The sequence below is a fragment of the Tachypleus tridentatus genome, chromosome 1, assembly GCF_004210375.1.
Source record: "Tachypleus tridentatus isolate NWPU-2018 chromosome 1, ASM421037v1, whole genome shotgun sequence".
NCBI classification, from domain to species: domain Eukaryota; kingdom Metazoa; phylum Arthropoda; class Merostomata; order Xiphosura; family Limulidae; genus Tachypleus; species Tachypleus tridentatus.
The window spans coordinates 14,151,863-14,164,472 of record NC_134825.1 but is presented as its reverse complement, the minus strand read 5'-3'; the positions used below and the strand labels follow the sequence as shown (position 1 = coordinate 14,164,472).

Sequence of the window (12,610 nt, the reverse complement as noted above, 5' to 3'; positions counted from 1 at the left end):
TATAACTCCAGGTAAAACATCTCTCACTACAGAGTGGAACGTGGTTTTGTGATAAGAAGTCAGGAACCTTACACCATCTTTTTTCACAATGTGGAATGCTAAGCACGACGTCCGGCCGAATTACACAGATATTTTACTAGTTGTGATTACCAGAAATCCTAACTAAAAAAAGCGAGATGGTTGTTTATCTGTTGTTCTGGATGTGAAGGGATGTACAGTTATGATATGTATTTCTTTATTTAAATTTGTTACAGGAGTGAATTATTTCCTATCAATTCCTTCAATACGCTGTTCTCTAGTGTCTTGTTTCTAATATACGAATAATAAATCAGATACTTATGGATGAGTTAAAAAACACAAGTAATGTAAACATAGAAATGAGCATATTAACAGCAAATGTTGACGAAATTTAAAAAAAAAAAACAGTTCTATATAGTTAAAAGCTTATGAACAGAAATTTTATTTTTTTAAATATATTCTCTTCAAAACAAGAAACGCAAAAGGGATATTTTTTATTTTAAAGAGAAATATATGTAATAATGTTACAAGCTCAGAGTATGTGATGTTACACGTGTTAAGGCACTAATTGTCAGACCAAAATGACAATAAAAGTTGTGAACTTTGAAAACGGAGAAAAACATCGGATTTTTTGCCAAAACGCATTCGTGTCCAATAAATTTGTTTGAGAGATCTGCATGTTCTGCACGTGCAACATGTGCAAAATCCCTATACAAGTGACGGGTTCTCGGTTTCCGGAGCTCAGTGTTAAGTCACCGACACGCAATACAGTTACGCCAAGACTGACAGAAGCACAACGCAACATTGCCATTGGTCGCTTGGAAGCAGGCGAATCTCGATCAGATGTTGCCAGAGCTGTGAATGTCCACCCAAGCACCATCACAAGGCTATGGAATCGTCACCAACAACATGGATCAACTCGTGACCGTCTACGATCTGGCAGAACTCGTGTGACCACGCCCGCACAAGATCGCTACATCCGGTTACGTCACCTTCGGGATAGGACCACCACTGCGACGTCTACTGTCTCAACCATACCAGGGATGCGTAGGATTTCCGATCAGACCGTATGCAACCGTCTACGAGATTCTTAGGCCCCATGTGCAACCCATCACGGTGAACGTTAACGACGTTTTTTCAAAATGACAACGCACATCCTCACACAGCCCGACTCACCACTGTCTTCTTGAGACACCACAACATCAACGTTCTTCCCTGGCTCTCCAGATCACCAGATTTAAACCCCATCGAACATCTTTGGGACGAGTTGGACCGACGTCTGCGACGGCGACAACCTCAACCGCAGACTCTACCTCAGCTTGCAGCAGCTTTGCAGGCTGAGTGGACAGCCATTCCACAGGATGTGATTCGTCATCTCATCGCTTCCATGGGCAAAAGATGCCAAGCAGTTATTGATGCTCATGGGAGGCATACTCGTTATTGACGTTGAGTGACGTTAAACTTCAACTAGTGAACGTGGACTTCGCCTTTGCAAACTTTGGATGTTCAGCAGTTAATGTGCAAAGTTTCACAGATATCATACACAACTACCCGGAATAAACTTGTTAACAAGTTGACTCAAATTTTGCCTTTTGCGTTTCTTTTTTTGAAGAGTTTATATATGTATATTTGTTACATGAAACATGTAGTCTTTGATTACAACTGCAGGTGTAAAAATATAATAATCCAATATGTAAAGTTAAATAATAAAATAATTATTGTTTTCATCTTTTACTAGTATTTGTGTGTGTGTGTGTGTTTTCTTATAGCAAAACCACATTAGGCTATCTGCTGAGTACACTGAGAGGAATCGAATACTAATATTTGACGCAGATAAAAGTAAATGTTTTTCTTTATTTCTAAATATTTTTTTCTTTTTTGTTCAGCATACAACTCCACAATGAGCTATCTTTATTATACCTAACATGAGTATCCGAACCTGGTTCTTAGCCATTAACTACAGAGGGGCTTTTAAGAATTTAATGGTTGAATGTTTATTTTAATTGGGACAAATCTTTCTCGTCATAAGTGTCTGGTGTTTAATGACAAACTATAACATAAGACACTGAAAACAAAATTACCACTTTTATTTAAATTGTGCGTGTTTCACACTTCTGTCAAATTTGAGATGTATATCATTTGAATATGTGTAGTTCTGGTTTTGTTAGTTTTATTTGTACAACCTCATAAAAACCAAAGAACTCAACAGTATTTAGAGAACTAATTGTTTGAACGTAAATCATTCAAACTCCAGATATTCACGTCTCAGCCATATAAAGTGATCGAATGTGTTAGTGTAGAAAAGAATCCAATCGCTTTTCTCTTGACTTCCAGTGGCACAGCTTTGAATCTGTTGACTTATAAACCGAAACGAAATTTTCTTCTCTGCTTTTAACTGAATTTTATCATTAAACTTTTGTTGTTTACTCGTGACAAATATATACAACAAAACTTTATGTTGAGCATCAAGCCGTCTTTCAAAGTTGTTGTTCAAGAAACTGCAAGTTATGAGATATTTGATGTTTCTTTAAGATGCTAAAGTCAAAGTCACACAATAACCTATATGTCCCATATCAATCGCGACTGTCTAAACCCAATTTTCAATCTTATAATTTCCCTTGACCTATTGTTGAACTGATAAGACGTCTTTTCTCTTATCATTTTTGATTGACCTTTTCTGTAAATAAAAAAGTTTTAGTACATACTCGACAGATGGCCAGAATTGTTATTTCCTATGAAATAAATATTTATTTGGCTTGTTTTAAATTTCTCGCAAAGCTACTCGGGGGCTATCTTCCCTAGATGTCCCTAACTTAACAGTGTAAAAGACTAGAGGGAAGACAGCTAGTCATCACTACCCACTGGTAACTCTTGGGCTACACTTTCACCAACGAATAGTGAAATTGACCGTCACAAAATAACAACTTTACGATTGAAAAAGCGAGTATGGCTGGTGTGACAAGGATTCGAACCCACGACACTCAGATTAAAAGTCGAGTGCCTGAACCACCTGTCCAAAATATTTGTTATTACCTGAGGTTTATATTTTTCTCGCTTTAATAACTACACATCGGGAGAATTATCACTTAAGTGTGTTTTATGGTATGAATCTCAAATGAATTAATTTAGTAATATCTTGAGACATAAAGTTATGTTCAAAATGCTAAAGTTTTTATACTGGAGCGTAACAGTCGATTTCACTTGGATTTAGAAGCTGCACAACATCAAAGTTTCCGTTGTAGCTGTTTCAAAAAAGCAGAAAACCATGTAACATACAGTAAGTATACAGTAAGTAAACACGAAAAATTAAAAGAAAAAAACTTGGCTCAAATCTTATTATTAAAACTGAAGAAAACATGAAGACTGAAACCAAATGTTACTAATTCTTAATGACGAGAAACCCTCTTGAAATAGACATGTATCTCAGAACTGCTGGTGTGGGTATTAACACTTTTAATGATAAGCAGAGAACAATATTTTGACCTTCCTAGGTCATCTTAAGGTTAAACTGTTACTAAGTCTCAATTCATTTACAGCATTACTTACTGGAATATTTTGGCTTAATATTTATATTTCTTTTATATCTCTAACAAAACAAGAAAAGTTTTGTTTCACTCAAATCAAGCCTTTAAAGAAAATTAGTTACATCGAAATAAAAACGTGAAATTCCAAAATGAATTAAAACATGCTATTAAGACGGATATTCCTTACACATACCAATATGCAAGCGGCGTTATCACCGTAGAATAACAGCCAATATATGTATCTCTTTTATACAACTGATGCAGATAGAGCATCAAAGTTTCTTTTAATAATTCGTGATTCATCACTGAAGATAAACGCCAGTCGTGTATATTTTATTTCGATATTTTTTAACCTTTGAATTACTACACTAGATAAGAATTCAAAAGAACATAATATTGCTTTATACTCTAAATACAGTAAGAAAAGTTTTGTTTAATGAATAAAAACAAGAACAATGAAGTTAGAAGTCTGTGTTTCATTATTTTCTTATTTATCTATTATTTTCTTGTAGAAATCATACAACTATTCAGTCCTATAACTCGTTGAATTTATCTTATGCTCTGGAAGAAGGCGAAACTACCAGTAATTTACTCCTTCTACAGAAAGTTATTTCCCTCGTTTGGTGATGGATGGTACTTTAACAAGTCCTCAGGAATTAACCTTCTGACATTGGTTCAAAATCCATCGTTTAGATAGAAGACTCATGTATTTTCATATGCCCGAAATGCAACGGATAATGATATTCTAACTTTTCTAGAAGGAGGAAATGTTATAGGTTTAATTATCTGTGGCAAAACACAGATAAATATTGAGTGTCCTTTTGATATAGAGGTTGGAAAATGGCATCACATTTGCTATGTGTAGTCTTCTTGGTAAAGAAGCTCATCTCTGATGATGAATGGTTATCGTTGCTATGGCAGTGTTACTGGGGTAACTAAGGTAAAAACAGTTCAAAAAGGAGATACAGTTGTGTTTGAAGAAGATCAGGATAAAGTTGGTGGTTGATTGATGGTTCCAAAAATATGGAAGGAGAGTTGAGTGAACTAAATATGTGGAATTCTGCACTGGACAAAAAGCAAACATTAGACCTAACTAAATGTGATGATGAGAGAGATCTGTACGGAAACATAATTCAGTGTGAAGAGACATATTTTATGTTGAATGATGGTGTTGATATTTTCATAATAAAATTTGTGCTCAGACATCATGTAACAAAACGTTTATTTTCGTGTAGAACCGTTAACCCTAAGTTTGTAAGAACTATATGTTATATTCAAAACCTCTTTAAAGTTTAGCTTACAAAAACTTTGTAACTCGCTTGCACTTTTTCATCGATATCTTCAATGTTTTGATTATGTATGTTTTATGGTGTGTGTTTTAATATTGTAAACTGAATATTGCTTCACAGACGAGCCATTAACTCGCTATACTAGAAGAACAAGACTTAGCTCATATTAGGCCTATTTCATATTTGCTAAGATAAATCTTTACTATAAAAAGTTACAGTGACCATGTTGAGTTTTCTAACAGTACCATCAGCTGTATTGTTAGTCTGATATTTGACCACCATTTATTTGTCAAGTACTAAATGTAAAACTATTTTACAGACTCTAAACCAATCTCTTTACCAACAAATAAATAAGTTTGTATTTTATAAATCAATATACGAATAAGATGTGTCCAAATTTACTTAATGTCTCAGTTTTAATTTCTGAAAAACTTAACAATCTATCGAGAACTTTCGACATATTTTAACCAAACTTCATTTTAAAGTAGGTATTAAAAGAATAAAGAAATTAACGTACATTAATAAATTCGTTTGCAATCAGTAAGACTCAGTGAACGTTTATTATTTTAATGATTTTATATTGAGTTTAACTGAACTGTGATAAATGTGTTTTCGTAACTTACTTACCTATATACTCTGTATGTGGGTAAGTTAGGAAAACACATTTATCACAACAAACCACCATTAAGGTAGCCTTTTACAGTGCGAACGTCAACACACAAAGGAAAAACTACAAAAACATATAGCCAGAAGTTATTCTATAATTATTTACACAGTTACGTAATGGGCTGTCTGTGCTCTGTCAATAACGGGTATCCATCCACGGGTTTGTGTAACTGAAAAGGTGACCATCTTTGTAAATTATCTTCTGTTACCTGATCAAGACTTTTCGATTAGGTTTTCTCTATAAAGAGCCACAAATTGAACAAGGAGGATTATTTTCTGCGGTCAGAGCAGCCACTCGCATTTGTTTTTGTTTTCTGTTAGCGACTGTTTTTCTTTGAATAAATTCCAGACACTTAGTGTATCGTTGGTGTAATAACACTAATATTTTGTATAATATGTAGCAGCTCAAACAAATACTTAACTATCAGAATACGAATCGATCACCTCAATCACCTGGTTATACCAATCCGATACAATGTGGTTCAAGCTACAAATATTCTCTAAGTTACCAAAGTCTCTTCTGAATCACTTTTATTTATTTCTGATATTTTGAACGTAAACTCTTTGAAACTCAGTTCTAGTCAAACACAAGTTCTCTATCTTTTCATATAATTTGGAATAAATAAAGTATTATAATTTTTTCTTTGTAAGGAAAATAACTGAGATACAAGAAAAAAATTTACAACTATAAATATCGTATTCTACGTGTCTTTGTAAATACGATTGTTAGTTATGGGTATAAAATTTAACTGTTTATATTTTTAAATTTATATATCTTCACGTGATTGTCTTTTGTATCTGATTTGAAGTAACTTAATATAGCATATAAAATCATTATAAGAGGAAATATATCTCAAATATGTTATAACTTATGATAGTTATTAAGTTTATAAATCTTCGTGTTATTCTTTGTTTTGTGTGAGTAAAATCACTGAAGTATAAGAAATAGTATTAATAAAGCTATAAATGTCATTATCCTTGAACCTAAGAACATATAATAGTATATACATATATTTAATGTATGAATTTCTTCTCAAAGTGAATGTTCAAAATAGCACTTATATATTATTCATAATCCTACCCTATAGTTTGTATTTGCATTTTGCTTTAATCATAACAAGCAAGAGTATTTGTATGCTAATAAACAAAATCACTAGTATTATACAAATAAAGCCTTACGAAAGAAATCATTATAGCCAAACTCTTTAATGGTGTTAAATATCAATCGTGTAACATTATTCAAAAATCCTTATTTCACTGTTGTGCAGTTTTGTTCTCAGAGCTATATGTTCACTTTACGTAACCTTGTTACAGTCTTATTTCCATGTTGTGGGAAAATGTTAAGAGAACCCTATTTAGGCCTATTTTACCTTTTGTTATCATAGTGTTAATTGGAATAATACCGAATTGATCAAATAAATTAATAAAAGGTATGAAAGTAGAGCAATTAGAAATATTTAAGAATTTAAATTTAGCCTTAAATAGAGATCCTGGCCAACAATTGTAAAAATTCATTTATGAAAATCATGTTTAAAGTTAAATTGCAGCATCCTGTATGTAAAATGATTGGCTACATATTAAACATCCATTAGTTATTATTTGTTATTAGTGTAGTACAAAGTGTACTTCAATGAATGGACATTGATAATTTTATCTTTCAGTTGATTATATACAGCACTTGGATAAAAGGTAATTCATGAAACAATATATTTTGATATATGTATTCATTAAATATATATATAGTGTCAATGGTTTTGTTTTTACTGTAACGTTTAGAAGCCTTTTTATTTTATATAATGGGTGACAATAACTACGGGATAGAGATATTGTTTTTGGTTGCAATTACCTTTCTGTAATACAACATGAGTATTATGTTATTGTCATTTTGATTTCTTCTGTGACAATGATAAAATTTTCTTATGTGCTACAATTTTAGTTTTTAAGCATATAAATCCTATATATTGGCTAAACGAGTAAACGAATATTGTATTCATATTGTCTTCAAATAGGTTTTAAGGTTATTTAGTGTAGCATTTAGATGTATCTATATATTATGTTTTATTTCGATTCCCGTTGGTAACTGTGATCATTGTGAATGTCATTTGTCATCTGTAAATAATATAATCCTTTAACTTTGTACTATTTTCAGTAATAATGACTTTGTGTTGAATTGTAATAAATTGTGTTTGCCTATTATCTTCAGGAAATTTTTAATTTTTATCACACCTAATACATGCTTTGAGAGTCGAGTGTAATATTCTGTAATTTTTTATACATCATGTTGTTGTTTTTTTCTAACAACCAGATTCTGAAGTTATATATTGTCATATATATTGTTATATATATATTCAGTATTACCTGTGTTATTTAATGTTCTGTAAAAATGTATCCTGGTTTTCAGAAATATTCCAGACTGACATGTGATGCGCTGTATATTCTTACAATTCTCTGTTAACCTGGTGACCTTTAGTGTTATAAACTGTTTGTTTTATTTTCTACCCAAATGCTAGTGTTAATAAAATATAGTTGTTTCATGAAAATTAACCATTTCTCTCTTGATTTGTTGTTAAAAGATTAATTTCATTTCCTTTCTTCAGTTATATTTTCCATCTCCTGGTTAAACAGATGTAAAATACGTACGTGTTTTTAATTTAGAAATATTTTACTGAGAATTTATACACATATTCCAATCAGAAGTACTTTTTCAATGAAAGATGACAATATGAAAAATTATTCAGCTTTTATTATTTAATTTTTACTTGGTGGTTTAGATTAATAACTTTTAAATATAGATCTTTAACTTTAACGATAAAATTATGAATTTATTCATCCATACCAGTTTCAACACAAACTGCCGCTATATTTTCTCTCCACCTGACCAATTATTGATTGATATTTCTTCATCAGCTGATATAACTTCTCTTCAATACTTTACACTCATCCCAGTACTACCGAGATTCGTTTCTTCATGACATTATGTGCTTTTTGTTTTCTATTATAAAAAATTTATACAGAAAAACTACTGATTTTTTTTCTTCTACTCTAAACAAACATTATGAATCTATCAGTATTAACTGGCAACCATCAAAACAAGTTGGAACAAGAAATAAGTACTATTTGCTCCATTAATTTATTAATCTATCTTTCTAAGATTATGCAAAAAATAACATCGATCAGACTTTTTATATCACATTGTATTAACTGAATCAGTATGCAAATCATTTAATAATAATCAAGCGACAATAGATGTACTTTTGGAAGTTTTTTGGCACAATGCCATAAAGTATAAACTAGAATATCAAAATTTTAAAGAAACTGTATTCAGAATGATATCGAACTTGTTGGTCGATAGAAATGACAATGTTAAATATCTGTATGAGGATACGTTATCAAAAACATTCAATATTAGTGTTGAAGTCAAATAACTTATAACGTTTCAGAAAATAACCTAAAAACACATCAAGTTCCATGAAACAGAGGAAAAACATTAGCACTAAGGCTTCCAAAATTCACTCCAGTTTATTACGTACGTAAAATCAACAACGGACTCATTTTTAACTGAATTGCCTTTCAAATAAGAAATATCAGGGAAAGGTAATATATATATATATTTGTCATCTGCAAACAAATAAAAACTTTTAAATAAAGATTAAAGCTATTGAATCTAAGCATAAGATACTTTGTTTTTATTTAAGTTGTAACAAGTAATTAAAATAAACTATAAAACACTGAATTTACTAAAATTAGATTATAGAACATCGCTGCCAACCAGAATGTAAAAATAGTTAAATATATTTAGGTTTTTATACTTCTCTGTCATCAAATCATTGGACTATCACTTAACAGAAACACTTGATTATTCTCGGACCAGTCCATTTGTCTTTCCTTATTTTCTGTAAGTGAAAAAAATACTTCTGTTTCTTATCAGTTGGTATCATGTACGTTAGAGTATCACCATTCTGTTTTTTTATATCATTCAACGTTTTAATTTCAATACCCTCAATACTCCTTTATTTGTTCTATCAGTGTAATTATTAATAATATTTACGTTCTCTGTCGATCCGTCTTCTTGTATTCCAACTAGTTCAAGGTCACAGCCTTCCTCAAGCGAAACATTACCGTCTGACTTTGGACACATTGAGCGATGGTGTTCAGGATTTTGTGTGTTAAACGTCATACAATAATAGTTATGTCCATATGTCCGTGTTTATGCCAGATGTAGCACTGAAATTCAGGGCAATCAGTAAACAGACGATTTTCATATATACATAAATAACAGATATTGTGTTGGTCGTTATGTTTAATGTTGTAATAAACAACACGACATAATGGATCAATTAATTTTACCACATACGTTAATAACGATTTGCCTGGTGGACACACTACACGAAATATTCTAGTTTCGATATACACGTCCTTTATTTTCTTCTGGTGTATTTTCGTAAGTTCTATATTGTCTACATTGGTATCCAAATTCTTCAATTGTTAACTATCTAGTCATTGTTAACATATGGTGGTACATTGAATATGAACACTGTCACCACTGCATTCACAGTTCACTGGTTGGTAATAGTTTTTCTCCACATTTAATACCCATATTCATGCATATTTTTACATCAGATAGTTCTTTAAACGTAATTTCATGTCCTTCAGGTCAGAAAACTGTCGATTCTATACAACCAACTCCATATAAATGTTCTACTGCATAAAAACTTATTCAAAATTCATTCCTTCTGTACGAAGTAACACCGTTTTATGCATTAAGTCTAACACATTTAACTCGATATTCATATTTTCATCTAATGGCGTAATTGATGCCATGATGAATTATCCAACTGAAATACCTTACAAGGGCATTAAACTAAAAGAAAAATGTATAAAAAAAGGCCTTAGATTATTATTTTAACGACAAAACTCACAACTCTAAAAACAATGTCACCTTTCTAATCTCAAAAATGTAGTAGTACAATACTTAATCAATATAAATATCGAGAAGTTTTAACGTTAACTTTGAATTAGAACTGATTAAGCAAGTGATACGAAAGTATATCCCCAGATTAACGTCAGGTGATGTAACACCCAGACGAGACCTATTTCACATTTAAGATTTCTTCTGAATCGTTTCATGATGAAGTTAGTACAATAAAAACTTTATAAAATACCTGAAGCAATAACACACGTAACGTTCTTTTCTTTCCTTAAAAATATCATCAGTTTATCTTAAAACAAACACATGAGTCTAATGATGAAAACAAGTTAATATAATATAAAACCAACATTAGAAAAATATCATCAATTTATCTTAAAACACTGTCATGAGTCTAACGATGAAAACAAGTTAATCTGTCTTCAGATGAAGTGAAAGCAGCAAACATAAGAAAATGTAAAGGATGGTTTTATATATATTTAAATGATAAGAAATGGTTTCCAAGTGCTGGTGAGGCCTTGTGTGTAACGTAAAATAAGCTCATAAGATACTGATCTGAAGAAGTTGCCACTTTAAATGAAGAAATTGGTCTTTTTAATTGAAAACTAAACAGCCAGGTCGTGGCCATAGATAACCGGATGACAGGAAAAAGAAAGACAGAAAGACCTCTAGAAGCACTGAGTTATGATTTATAGAAAAGGAAACAAGGTATATAAGTTGAGTGTTTGACAAGTTTATAATACATGATACTCAATAATATAACTTTTTCATCAATATAACTTAAACATTTATATCTTTACAATGAATACTAACTATGAACTAAGAAACTTGTGGACATTTTTTGTTACTGTTAAAAATATCTACAATAAGTATATGTACAATATTATATTGTGGAGTTTCATAGTTAAAAGAAAAACAGATAAAATTACGTGAAAACATTCTCAAAATGAATATGAATAGTGAAATTCATAGTTAAAACTGTAAAATTACTATAACTGAACTTTCCACATTTAAGGAGATTCCTACACAAGGTGTTAGGATATATGTGGTTTTGTTACATATCACTGTTTTCAAAACGTTGTATTTTTGCTTTTTATTTGTATGAATATTTTTTGGGTTTTGACGAAAAATAATTTGCTTATTATTAAGAGATGCTTATTATAAACTGTAAAATTACTATAAAAACTAATATTGTAATTTTATATCATTTGTGGAATTTGTTGGACACCATGGTCTGCTAAATGGATTATTCCATTCTATCTCTTATCAACTTATGGAATGGTTCCTTTGATGCAGTTATTTGTATTGTTAACTTGAGTTATATCATAATTTTGTTTTATAGGGACATGGTTTGTAAAGAAATTAATTTATAATATCCATTTACTTAGTTTTCATATTTTTACATAACCTGTGATTTAACTTCCATTTGATGTGCCACAGAAAAGTCTATGATTCTCACCATAATATTCATTCTTTTCATTATTAAAAAAATGTTTATTAAAAAGATAATTAAACTAAAAATTACATAATTGTTAAGTTACGTCATTTTATTGTTTGGATTCTATTCTGTTGAATGATAGAATTACAAATACATTAATATTAGGAGCAGGTAACTATTACAGTGCATCAATCAATAAAGTACGTTGTTTTTACATACTTATTGTTACTGACCAATGATAAAAATAAAAGCCAGTTGAGAATCAAGATTGGTTTAATAATTAATTTTATGTTACTGCAGGAAAATTTAACTTCTTAACAAATTGAGTAATCTTTATAGGAATGAATTATTTGTTATCTTAAAGCTACAAACATGAGAAAATAGATGTGTAGTGGAATTAAAATATTTATTAAATTATGATATTTTATATAGAAAATTTAATAGCTAATAAATTTGTTTTAAAAATGACAGAGGTTTATCACTGCTCTCTTAAGAAAAAAACTTTGGACGTTTTGTAAATGTTAATATTTGTGAAACTAAAATAGATTTCTTGAAACTGATATACAAATATACATTTGTTAACATGTTGTTTGGCATGCCTTATTTCCAGACATCAGTTTTTGTATAGCAGAGGACATAATAACAATAGATCAAAATTTTTCTTTAAAATGAAAATAGCAAGTGAAAATAATGAATTTTAAGTTCTGAAAAAATTAATTTCAGTTCAACGAAACTAGGAAACCAGTTC

General features: G+C 30.6%; 1 pseudogene; it reads left to right on the top strand.

Moving 5' to 3' along the window:
* The first annotated feature begins 4,129 nt into the window (after window positions 1–4,129).
* Window positions 4,130–4,838, top strand: LOC143225324 (C-reactive protein 1.1 pseudogene; annotated as a pseudogene).
* Window positions 4,839–12,610: the final 7,772 nt, after the last annotated feature.